This window comes from Sceloporus undulatus, chromosome 3 (assembly GCF_019175285.1).
Source record: "Sceloporus undulatus isolate JIND9_A2432 ecotype Alabama chromosome 3, SceUnd_v1.1, whole genome shotgun sequence".
NCBI lineage: Eukaryota > Metazoa > Chordata > Lepidosauria > Squamata > Phrynosomatidae > Sceloporus > Sceloporus undulatus.
Genome location: NC_056524.1, coordinates 246,053,495 through 246,067,316, shown reverse-complemented (window position 1 = coordinate 246,067,316; position 13,822 = coordinate 246,053,495). Strand labels below are relative to the sequence as shown.

Here is a 13,822-nt window from a genome sequence, read left to right as displayed (position 1 = left end):
ATTATGTTGCTTTAAGTACTGAATTTTAATGCCAGCCATGCAGTGGATTTTAGATACACTTGTGGCATACAATCACGAAATTATTATACCTTCTAACTATGAACTCAGGTGTAAGAAGGTCATATTGATTTTCTTCCCATTGGTTATAAAATAATTTGAAATTTCAATATACTTTCTACAATAACCCATATGCCTTTTTAAAGTCACTTTAGTAAGAAAGAGATGGAAGTTTCGTCCTACCCATCTTAGTTTTAGTGGCTATATTTCTACCCTGAATCAAGTTTGTACTTTTGACTAAGGGGTGAAACACACAGGCAGAAGGGGTGTCTTGAAGTGGCCCCTTCCAAAGACAGATTGGGGCCACGGCGAACACATGCAGCACCCCAATCTTCCTTGAAGCCGGCTGAAAAAGGAACTGCAAAGATCCACTCCTTTTTCAGCCGGGGAAAGGCGGCTTGACCTGCCCCGCCCCAGCCCCATGGCGGCTCCAAACAGCTCTGGCAGTATGTGGTGTATAAATGTTGTGCTGCTGGAGCGCCTTAAAGCCGCCCATGTCTAGGCAGCTGCCTGATCTCTGGGCGGCTTCAGGGCAATGTGGGACATGTGGCATATAAACCCTGCGCTCCCAAGCGGGGCATCTTTAAAGGGCCATCTGTTCCGGCCCAAAATGATGTTTTTGAAAAGTATGACTTGACATAAAGTACTCACAGGCCTGTTACAGACAGCCAAAATAAAACTGCTTCGAGTCACAGTGGAGGTATGGTGTTTCAATGATGCATGCGTCCTAAGAGTCCAGAAGCCATGCCAAAGCCACGATCCAGTCTTGAGCGTGGCTTTGGTGCGACTTCTGGACTCTTAGGACGCATGCATCATTGAAACACCATACCTCCACTGTGACTCGAAGCAGCTTTATTTTGGCTGTCTGTAACAGGCCATAGGGTGCTGTTAACTGCCATCAAATCAACTTCAACTTATGGCAACCTTATAAATGAGAGACCTCCAGGTCACCCTATCATCAACAGCCCTGCTCAGGTTTTGAAGGGCCATTGCTTGCTTGACCATCTGGAATGCAGTCTTCCTCTTTTCCTCCTGCTTTCTTCTGTACCAAGCATTATTGTCTTTTCTAAGACATGTCTTCTCATGCTATGGCCAAATTACAACAGCCTGTTTAGTCATCTTGGCTTCTATGGAGAGTTCAACCTTGATTTGCTCTAGTACCCATTTATTTGTCATTTTAGTAATCCATAGTATCTGTAGAAATATTCTCCAGCACATTTCAAATGAGTTCATTTTCTATCAACTTTCTTCACCATTCAGCTTTTGCAACCATACATAGAAATGAGAAATATGCTGACAAGGACAATCCTAATTTTAGTATTCAATTATATATCTTTACACTTCAGGATCTTGTCTAGTTTCTTCCAAGCTCTTTCAAGTCCTAGTTGTCTTCTGATTTCTTGAATGCAATCTCCATTCTGATTAATGACTGAGCCAAGGTATGGAAAACCTTGAACTATTTTAATGTTTTCATTGTCTGTTTTAAAATTATATAAAACATATTTTAGATAACTACATATTTTATAAATTATACATAAGTCGTTTATTTTATTGATATTAAACTATAAAGCTGCTTTTGCACTTTCTTCTTTTATTTTCTTCAGTAAATCTTCAGTTTCTGCTATTTTGAGCTATTAGTATGGTGTTATCTGCATATCTTAAACTGTTGGTATTCCTTCCTCCAATTTTCATGTCTTCCTCCAACTCTAATCCTGCTTTATGTATGATACGTCCAGCAGACAAATTAAACAAATAGTGTGAAAAAATGCAGCCTCACCTGAATTCATTACCACTTTAAAGTAGAAATTTATTTATTGTTAAAAGCTAAACGCCGTCACAATATAAAATATATCCAAACAGTAAATAAATTGCTTCTCAGCCTTTTGGCTAAGATCAAGTGTAGTATCATTACCAGTTTAAAAATATTCTGGTTCTCTGTATTCTGTCCTGACAGCAGCCTCTTATCTTGAGTGCAGGTTACCCATTAAGGGACTAGATCTTGGGGTACATTCATTTCTTAAGAGCAATCTATTTTCCCCCCCCAAGATATACGCAATTGAAGGTTTTGCTATAATCTAAGAAGTACAGGCTGATTTTCTTCTGAAACTCTTTGGTTTGCCCCATTATCCAACATAAATTTGCAACATAATCCCTAGTGCCTCTTCCTTTCCTGAACCTAGCTTGGACATAGTTTTTAATGGTTTTTCAGGCTATGAGGATGTGTTCTAGAAGAGTTTATTCCTGACATTTTGCCAGCAGCTGTTGGTTCAGAGAAAGTGCTTTTGCTGGGGATTGGAATGTAGATTGAGTGTTTCCGATCTGTGGGCCATAAAACAATGATGACAGATTTAGTTAGAACTAGATTAGATTCTGTCACACTAAAATGTTGTAATGTTATGCCTGCAGAACTGCAGAGCCATACTGCATGTGTATGGGGTGGTCATGGCCTTGGACAGATTAGCAGAGAAAAGCCAGACAATTGATGTTTATTAGACAGCACCTGGATAGCAAGGCTATGTTTATGTAATAACCTAGCCAAGGTCGTAAGAAGCTGTAAAAGATAAGCAGAACAGCTTAGTCATGTTAGTTGTGAGTCCTGAGTCAGTGGTAAGAGTCTGGTCTGAATGTCTGTGAGAGACAGTTTTCGTTTTCAGTTTGTCCATGAGCTCTGTAATTGCCGTAAATAGTTTTTGTCTCCTGCCTTCCTCTATAAATAAATCCTTTACCTCGCCAGCCGGCTTCCGCATTCTATTTGAGAGTATCCTGAGGTTCCTGCTTGGATACGCCGGCCCACAGCATAATAAATTCTGTCTCTGTAGCCTGAAACAGCTCTATCGATATGCCGTCTGTCCCTGGGGATTTATTTATTCCAAGTCGCCTAAGTGCAACTTCCAATTTGCTTTCTAAAATTATAGGTTCATATTCAAATGATTCTTCCTTGAATGAATCTGTCATCCTTTCATCTCTTTTGTATAATCGGCTTTTTATTCCTATTTGGTCATGTAATGTGTTCCCCTGTTGGTTGCAAAGCACCCCCACTCTTAGTTTAAATTCACCTTTGATGTCTTGGATTTTGTGGAAGAAGTGTTTTGTTCCTCCTTTTTTGTTGTCATGTTCAATTTTTCTGCATTGGTTATTATAGTAGTTCTTCTCATCCCTGAGTAAAATTCATTGAACAGTTGCATTCAGGATGTTTATTCTATTTCTGTCACCTTTTATTTTTGCTTCTTGTAAGTTCTTAACTGCTTGAGGAGTTTCATCTATCATCCATTAAGGCTTCTTTTTCTTTTCAACTGTAGATCATATCTTTTGTATTCCTCCCTTACAATGCCCTGGCTTCAAACAAGTTCTTCTGTGTCCCAGTCAATTAGGCTTAATAGTGCAAATCTATTTTTCACATGGTCATTATTATTATTATTATTATTATTATTATTATTATTATTATTATGCTTTATTTATATAGCGCTGTAAATTTACACAGCACTGTACATATAAGCTTTTAATTAGATGGTTCCCTGCCCTCAGGCTTACAATCTAAGAAGACATGACACAAAAGGGGAAGGGAGTGGAGGATAGAGCCAGATGCCTTCTGGGAAGGGCTCAGTTCCTTTTGGGGGGGTCCTGGTGGGATTGGCCCACCCCTCTCTCCCTCAGAAGCCCTCAGAAGCTTTAAATTCTAAAGGGATGTTCTTCAGGTCATATTTATGAAAGATGGTTGGTTTAGTGTTTTTCTTCAGCTTAATTCATTTTTGATATTAGCAGTTCATGGTTTGTGCCACAATTTGCTTCTGGTCCTATTTTTGCAGAGAGAATTGAGCTTCTCCATCTTTTACTTCTAGTCTATTTGGTTTCTATACAGATCAGCAGGTGATGTCCATCAGTTGCCTCTTTGATTGTCAGAGCAATCTAGTGGTCTCAAAACAAACTGTTGGCCTCACCAAATTCAGTCAGTCACTCTCCTGCTTCATTTCTTGATCCGAGACCAACTATTCCTACTATCTTTGATTCTACTCAGTTTCTTGCTTTCGCATTCTGATTACAGTGGTGCCTCGGGTTACGAAAGTAATTCGTTCCGCGGCCGCTTTCGTAACCCGAAAAGCCTTCGTAAGCCGAATTGCCATAGGCGCTAATGGGGAAAAGCCGCGATTCCGTGCGAAAAAGCCGAAAAAAGCACCAAAAGTTTTTTCGTAACCCGCAAAAACATTTGTAACCCGGAACAATAATTCCCTATGGGATTTTTTCGTATCCCGAAAATTTCGTAACCTGGGTATTTCGTATCCCGAGGTACCACTGTACATCATGAGAAGACAGGACTCATTTAAAAAGCCAATAATGCTAGGAAAGGCAGAAGGCAGTAGAAAGAGAGTATGTTTGCATGTTAGATGGCTAGACTCAATCAGAGGGATCACAGGCCTGAACCTGCAGGATTTGACCAGAGTGGTAGAGAATAGGGAATCTTCACAATTTCTCATTCACAGGGTCACCATGAGTCAAGGTCAACTCAAAGGCAGTTAACAATGACGACAAATGATTAACACTAAGTTAATCAATTTCCTCCTGGACTCCAGCACAGAATCTTTCCATCTCTCCTTTTTCTGCCTCTGTACCTGAAGCATAAACATGGATTAAGGTCATAATGGTAGGTTTTTCTTAAAATCTTATTGATGTTATTTGGTCAGTATGCCGGCCCCCTGGTTTGCTCTGTGAGGAAGCCGCAGCAGGAAAAACTCTGCGACTTCCTTGAGGAGCAAAAAGAACCCACAAAAAGCGGGTTATTTTCGCGGCGCCATAATGACACCGCAGCGCGCCAATGGCACATGCACATCATTATGGCGCCGTGACGTGCAAACGCTAGGCATCTGTTGTGTCATTTCGATGTATGGAAGACGTGCTAGGGTTGCAGGGCATCTGTAAGAGACGCCCCGAGGCAACCCTAGCACGTCATCAAGACATGCCACGAGGCCCGTCTGTACCAGGCCCTAATATCCTTTGACAGCTTTTCCTACATATCTCCTCACTGTTAATGCCACCCCATTTCTTCTTACATTTTAATTTCCTGGGTAAAGCACTCTAATTATGTGACTCAAAATGTCCTATTCCTGACCACTTTAGCTCATTCAATCCAGGTATTGCAATGTGTACATGTTCCATCTCTATTTTTATAATGCCTAGTTTTCCCTGGTTCATATTCTTCCATGGTCCTATAATATGTGTTGTACAGCTTCAGATTTTCCTTTTACCTCTGAACATACCAACAGCTGGATAAGAGCAAATTTAAAAAATTGTTAATTGGCTACTGTCAGCCAAGAGTCTTAACCATCTGTAGATACAAACAGGAGTTATAAATAAAACCTTCTCTATGGTTGTCACAAATACCTTCCTTGTTCCTGCAATGTCCATACATTTTAAATCACATGCATGAAAAAGTGGAAACTAGCAATTTTTGAATTACAGCTTCTGGCTCAAACTTCTGGCAATAATTTACAATGTCTTACAATCTATGAAAATGTACTGCTTTTTCAAACAATATGGAAACAAGTCTCAAAAGCTAACAAGAGCACACTTCACAATCACTTACTGCACAATCATAGAATCATAGAGTTGGAAAAGACCACAAGGGCCATCCGGTGCAACTCCCTGCTATGCAGGAACTCACAATCAAAGCAGCTCAGACAGATGGCCATCCAGCCTCTGTTTAAAGACCTCCAAAGGAGGAGACTCCACCACACTCTGAGGGAGTGTGTTCCATTGTCAAACAGCTCTTACTGTCAGGAAGTTCCTCCTAATGTTGAGCTGGAATCGCTTTTCCTCTAGTTTGCATCCATTCTTCCGTGTTCTAATCTCTGGAGCAGCAGAAAACAAGCTCACTCCATCTTCAACATGACATCCCTTCAAAATCCTATGTTATTCAGAAACCAATACCTCTGAATTCAATGGGGACTGATTCACAGATAAGGGTGCACAGCATTGAAGCCTATGTAGTTCACCACCAGGCAATAATGGATTTTCATAGATTAGCACAAATTATTAAGAGATAAAGGTTACACTGGATCTATCATACTCCGTTTGTGATAAAGGATCTCTTTTAAGCAACACTGAACAATTAATTTTCTGCCAAAGACAACTGAGTAATGAATGCCTCAAATTGCAAAATGTATATTATGCATTTTGGTTGGCCCAACAAAGGTATCACCATTTTGTGGATTTTGGATATTATTGTACCATATCTTATCATATGCATGAAAGATGAAGAACTAGCCATTTTTTAAACTATACCTTCGGGATCAAACTTCTGGCAATGATTTATGCATGGCATTTTCAAACAATATGAAAACAAGTCTGATAGGCTAACAAGAGCACACATTAAACTTATTTTAAATAGTTTATTGTACTTTTACTTTAATAATCATTTACTGGCAGCATTCTTGACACTATATCACATTGTTGAGTCATGTTATGCTTCTAGTCTTCTAAACCTCTAGATCCTTTTCATGTGTACTATTGTTAAACCAGATGTGTCATCCATTATATACTTATGTATTTGATTTTACTTTCATAAGTGCAATACTTTACATTTATCCCTGTAAGTTAATTTTGTTAGGTTCAGCACAGTTCTCTAGTCTGTTAAACCAGAGTGTGATGGAGTCATTGGGCAGACTTGGTTTCCTGACAGCCAATCACAGTTCAGGCTGATTGTGAGAGAGGGGCTGCATGGGAAGGAGTAGATATACCATATATACTCAACTACAAGTCGACTTCATGCATAAGTTGAGAATCGGTTTGGGCGCCAAAATTATGGATTTTAGAAGCATGTAACAAAGGATCTAAAGGATGAGGCAAAGGGAAAAAACGTCAAAAAACTTACAAAATTCCAGCAGGCAAGTTTGTGCTCATATAGTACGCCCGCGTCACAAGCAGAGGTAACATATGCAGCTTTCAGCATATGCTGAAAGCAGCACCAAAAGCAGCAGCGCCACACGCTGGAAAGATTAATGACGCACGCACTGACGCACGCCCACACAGGCATAAGCCTCATTGTCTTTAATGGGGCTCAAGCATACATGGAATTTCCCCTACACAGGGTGGTCTGGAACGGATCCCCCGTGTAAGGGAAGGAACCACTGTACTAAATAATAATAATAATAATAATAATAATAATAATAATAATAATTTGTTTTATTTATATACCGCTATTCCAAAGAGCATAGCGGTGAACAGCAAGTAAGCTAATTTGCCCCCAACAGTCTGGGTACTCATTTTAGCGATCTCAGAAGGATGCAAGCCTGAGTTGAGCTTGGGCCCTTTTGCTGGTCTTGAACTCGCAACCTTGTGGTCTTGAGTGAATGGCTGCAGTACAGGCATTTAACCACTGCGCCACCAGGGCTCCTAAAGGCTGTATGGATGAATGAATAGTGTGGGGTCAGTGCTTCCAGGACAGATTACACACTTGCCTTTCATATTCTTAATAGTTTTTACTGATTAAAAAAAAACGATTACATATAATAGGTCACGAAAACATACATACATACACACAAAAACCAACAATACCGAAACGAACACATGTAAGCTTCCTTAAACAGATTCCATAGTCTGAGCTTTCTTTAACGAAACTAACCTCCTTTTATATATATATATATATAACAATTATAATTTAAAATCTATTTATTATATAAATTCATGTTGAAATAGCTATATTATCTTGTTTTCTTAATGGCAGAGAGTAATACTCTGTTCTAAATAACACACTTGCCTTTCATGAGGGGATGGTTTCTTTTTAAAATAACAGTTAAAGTATGGTACTGACATTGACTCATGGATAAGTCAACTCAGTTTTTTGGGGTCAGTTTTTTGACTAAATATTCTGCCTAAGCTACTTTCTTGCTAAATGTTATTCAATAAAGTTAATGTTTATTTGTTATAACAGAAGCATCTGTCTAAGTGAATTCCAAACCATATATATAGGCACAGACAAACACACTACCTAAGATATTAAACTTATAAAAGGACCTGAAAACCTTCCTGTTCCAACAGGCATTCCCCGAATAAAATCCTATGGGCCTCCCTCCTCTTCCGTGGCCAAGAGGTTGGGCTATGGGGCTTTTTTGCCTGTTATTTTTATTGTGTAAGATGGCTTTTGATACATTGTATTTTAATGTTTTAATGTTTTATGTATGGATGGATGTTTTAACTCTTGTTGTAAGCCGCCCTGATCGCAGGAAGGAGCGGGATAGAAATAAAAAAAAATTTATTATTATTATTAAGTGTGACCCTAACCATTCTACATTTAGGGAAAATGTATAAATGGTGAAAGCAGGGCAGTACCAATGACCAGGGACCTTCTAAAAGGTAACGTCAAGGCATAGAAAATAGGTCACGTCACACAGAGGTTCTCAGACTTTTTACCCTTGTGACCCTTTTTACCCTTCACATCTACATGTGGATATTGCACCTACCTCTCGCTTTACATGGTATATGAATAAAAATATTTTGTTTGTTTAGTGTGCAATTTTTCATTTGCAAATTCATGTACATTCATATTTTAAGAGTTTACAAGGAAATATCCTTGTTCAAATTACAAGTTTTATTTAAATAAATTCAATACTTAACCCATGTATAAATTTTACACATACTGTCTCACACACAGTCATCTTCACATACACCAACACTTGATGCCCTTTCATTTATTCACACACTTATTCATTTACTCTCTCACAAAGTCACAGGGAAACATTCATTTCTCTTGTGTTCTCTTTTTTCCTCAGGCAAAGGCAGCTGCTCCAAATGTCCTCTTTGCCTTTCTCTTCACCTTCAGCACAGAAATAGTTTGGAGGGAGGAAGGGGGATCAGGGCCTCCAAGTCTTACATACCTTTGAGAAATTATTACACACTCCCTCCTGGGGGTCCCACCCTATAGTTTGAGAACCGTTGCACCAAACTCATCTTGAATCCAGTTTTTGCCTACCTGTTCCACTTCAAATCTAATAAGCATGCCATCTATTCCTTCATGCCTATTATTTATAAATATGTTGTAAAACATTGGAGCTAGGACAGAGCTTAGTGGCATCCCTTTTCCCATTTCTCTCTAGGACAACAAAGAACCATTTGTGATCAATCTCTGGATTTGGTCCCTCAACCAGCTACATATCCACCTAACAACAGCATAATCTACCTCACATTTTACCAGCTTGACTACAAGAATATCATGAGGAACCTTGTCAAAATAGCTGTAGAAATCAAAATGCACTCAGAGCATTCCTCTAACCTATCAAGCTTGTAACATCAAAAAAGAGATATAGTTACGCTGGTATGACTTCTTTTCGAGAAACCCATGCTGGTTCTTAGTAATCACAGTATTCTTTTCTAAGTGCTCAGAAACTTATAATGATATGTTATCCTGAGGAGCAGTAGTTGCTGACTGTAACCCATGTTTCCAGAATAAGAGAAACTTTATTATCAGTACCTTATATGTTAATTCCAATACTGGTGTCATCAATACAATAAAATTTAGTTACCTACAGATATTAATAACAGATCTTAATTTATGTACACCACAAGAAAAAATAATGGAATAAATGTGAGTTTTTAATCCTATACATTAAAATGCAAAAATCTAACTGATGTAAAAGACGACATGAAAAAAATTATAACAGAGGCATGTTGGCAACAGTGAGTTTGTAACCTAACAACCAGTACCTTAATTAACATTACATATCAGCAGCCCATGAAAAAAAAAATTCATTATATACGTTAGACCACATTTATCTGTACCTACATGAACACATCTCCAGTACCATTTCTGCAAGAAACTTTGGACTTAAAATCATTTATTTGAGGCATGCAACTCAACGACAAATTAGTAGAACTAAGACACAAATCTGCTGAAAATACCAAGTAAAATTGGCTAACTCTTTGTTTTATTCAAATGAGTCTCCAGAAGCCTAAATAAATAAATAAATAAATAATCCAACACATGTATATGTAAATGAACAAAGCAACTTTTAAAATTACAGTATTAGAAAATAATTAATTACGCCACCAGCAAAAATACCTCAGTCCTACATGCATGTTTAAATGTATAAAGCTATCCAAGAGACATATAATACTGTAATAAGAACCGCCGTATCCTAATCTTCACATGGCAATAATTTCAAACTGATATTATTATTCTCATTTCCTTGAATAATATCCATACTCCAGGGTCATTTTCCTTCTCATATTCAATATTGTGCATGCTTGCATCAAGATTCCTTTCTTCATATCCTGTCACAATATCAATCACTGCCTCCTGTCCACTCAATCCACTTTTGATTTATCAGCCACCGTCTTTCTGGACTCCATAACTTAACCCAAACCATTTTAACAAGACATTGACAAATAGCACTCAGTATCACATCAACCTGTTTCACTTAGTAAACTAAGAAACACTAACTGTGACATCTCTGTATAAGTATTCTATTCCATTCCCCAGACTGATGTATATTAATGAGGAGATGGCATTTGAAATGCTTCTTCTACATCAGCATCTAATATGATCAAATTAGGAAATGGGATGATTTATTAAATTTTGTAGAGCTGAAATATTTCTTTATATCACTATATCTGTGGTTTCAGAAAGTGAGCTGTTACTTTCAATTTTTCTGCTGAAGATGTGCCCGTATTTCACAGACAAATTATTGTCTTTAAAAAGATTGCAGGAAGACAAAATGTTATTACGCAAATGCTCAGTAAAACGAACTAAATCAGTTTTAAAATTCCTAATTTAATGTAAATCTCGGCTGTTTTGTTGAAGTTCAGTTTGTGATCTTATTAAGTCTTATTTGCATCATAACCTTTTGCTGAAGAACAATTTTGAACCTTCAGCTTTACCAGGGAGCCTCAATTCTTGATTTGAGGTTATCTAAAATAAAATAAATAATTTCAATATGAACATATTTATCTTTTGGATAAAAAAATCAAAATTCACTGATGGTTAAAGTGCTGACAGTAGTATAGGGGAGGACCACCATTTTTGAATTAAAAGTTCACATTTAACTTCAAACAATTAAGCATTTAATTTATAAATCACATTATATATGAATTCTACTCCAAGCTCAACATGTGGAACCATGATTCAAGACAGGAAACATATATATAACCTTGATTTCCTTTTCTTTGTTTACTGAAATTATGGGATTCCTTGAGAAGAAACAAAAGCATTTTTTAAAAAAGCTTTTGAAGATCTGAGATAATTTTTAACTGGGAATCAGTTTCAGCATATATTTGTATATAAACATATAGGCCTGTTACAGACAGCCAAAATAAAGCTGCTTCGAGTCACAGTGGAGGTATGGTGTTTCATGCTGCCATGCTTTTTCTAAGAGTCCAGAGCCACACCAAGCCACTCTCCAGTCCTTAGTGCTGGAGCGTGGGTTTGGTGTGGCTTCTGAATCTTAGACGCATGCATCATTGAAACACCACTACTCCACTGTGACTCGAAGCAGCTTTATTTGGCCTGTCTGTAACAGGCCATAGTATATCTTTTACTTGGCTTCTTTTTTGTTAGATAAGATCTAGAAGAGAACAGTCTAACTACTTCAGCAAAGATATCTTAATGTACCCCTAAAAATACTGTCACTTAATGCGCATGTTAATCAATTAATCAGCCACACATATATTCGCTTACAAGGGGAAACAAAAAGACTTAGCTTCTTATGTAAAATCAAGGGTAAAAGCAAAAAGAAAGAAAGAGCTATACCATAGCTATATGGGGAACTCTTAATACACTTTTCACAATGCTAAAATCACTAGATGTGTTAACCATGCTAAAAAGAGGAAGATAATTTGAGTACAGTCTTTCGATCTGTAAGGCACAAGAGATCAGAACTGGAAGAAAAGCTCTTTTCCTCTATAGATGGGTTCTGTTCCACATCAACAACAATAAAAAACAGAGAAATGTATTATGTACTACTTAACAATATTCTTTCTGAATTATCTTTTTATTGACTCATTAACTCAATATATATTCCACATTTCGACCAAGCCAGATCCACATAGTAGGATATCTGGAATGCTTTGTTATCAAACCATTTACAGATTCACAGAATATCAGATATCAACTTACAAAGTACAGTTGCCCTCCAAGTTCGTGGACTTGAAATGTGCAGACTTGGAAATCCGTGGAGGGGCAACCCCTATTAACTTAATGGGGCACACGCCCGTGGTGTGCACCCCGTATTCACACGCCCTGTTCAAGCCTATGGGGCTTGAATATGCACATGTTTTAAACTCGCGGGGAGGCAGAACGGATCCCCCCACGAGTCAAAGGGCGACTGTATACTGTTTGGTTTTTGTGTTTCTGTAAGATGGGGTTTTGTTTCTTCCAAAAAGTATTCCCAAATAGTGTGAGTAAAACACAGAATTTAGTGAACATGATCAACTTTTGAATAAATAGGCTGGATGTGCCCAAGAGTAACCATAATAATGTCCTTGAGCATTCTTTATCTTTTTAAAGATTTATAATGATGGCAACAAATGGTTCCATCTCTCAATACCCATCAACTTTGTTGGTTTAACCACACCTGCCAAAAAAGATTCTCACACAATCCTTCTTGTTATGAATATAGTGGCCAGCATTTAGGCCATGCTAGCTTTGGCCGGCTGGGGACCGGGGTGAAAGCAACATTTCCGGTTCTGGGTTCAACCCGCGTCACCCACCAAATAATAACTATCAGAATCATAGAATCATAGAGTTGGAAGAGACCACTAGGGCCATCCGTCCAACCCCCTGCCATGCAGGAATCCAAATCAAAGCATCCTGACAGATGGCCATCCAGCCTCTGTTAAAGACCTCCAAGGAAGGAGACTCTATCACCCTCCGAGGATCATTCCATTGTCGAACAGCCCTTACTGTCAGGAAGTTCCTCCTAATGTTCAGGTGGAATCTCTTTTCCTGTGCTTGCATCCTTGTTCCGGGTCCTGTTCTCTGGAGCAGCAGAAAACAAGCTTGCTCCCTCCTCAATATGACATCCCTTAAATATTTAAACAGGGCGTCATATCACCTCTTAACCTTCTTTTCTCCGGCTAAACACCCCAGCTCCCTAAGTCGTTCCTCATAGGGCATGTTTCCAGACCCTTCACCATTTTTGTCGCCCTCCTTTGGACACGCTCCAGTTTCTCAATGTCCTTTCTGAATTGTGGCCCCGAACTGGACACCATTCTAGGTGGGGCCTGACCAAAGCAGATACAGTGGCACTATTACTTCTCTTGATCTAGACACTATACTTCTATTGATGCAGCCTAAAATAGCATTGGCCTTTTTAGCTGCCGCATCACACTGTTCACTCATGTTCAACTTGTGGTCTACTTGGACTCCTGATCACCTTCACACGTTAGTTTCATTCAGCCAGGTGTCACCCATCCTATATCTGTGCATTTTATTTTTCCTCCCTAAGTGCAATACCTTACATTTCTCCGTGTTGAATTTCATTTTGTTAGCTGTGGCCCACGTTTCTAGTCTATTCAGGTCATTTGAATCCTGATCCTTTCCTCTGGGGTATTAGCTATTCCCCCTAATTGGTATCATCTGCAAATTTGATAAGTTGCTCCCAATTCTGTCATCCAGGTCATTGATAAAGATGTTGAATAGCACTGGGCCCAGGACCGGCCCTGTGGGACCCCACTGGTCACTTTTCTCCAGATGAAAAGGAGCCATTGTTGAGCACCCTTTGGGTTCGGCCGGTCAACCATTACAGATCCATTTAACAGTTCCTTTGTCTAGCCCACTTTT

The 13,822-nt window shown here is 38.6% G+C and overlaps 1 protein-coding gene and 1 non-coding gene across 2 annotated transcripts in view; one reads left to right on the top strand and one right to left on the bottom strand.

Moving 5' to 3' along the window:
- RSRC1 (arginine and serine rich coiled-coil 1) overlaps window positions 1-13,822 on the bottom strand; it is a 263,566-nt gene that overhangs the window by 226,979 nt on the left and 22,765 nt on the right. The window lies entirely within an intron of this gene.
- LOC121927406 lies at window positions 1,925-2,114 on the top strand. Its single transcript, XR_006103201.1, has one exon. It is a non-coding gene; the product is annotated as a U2 spliceosomal RNA (small nuclear RNA).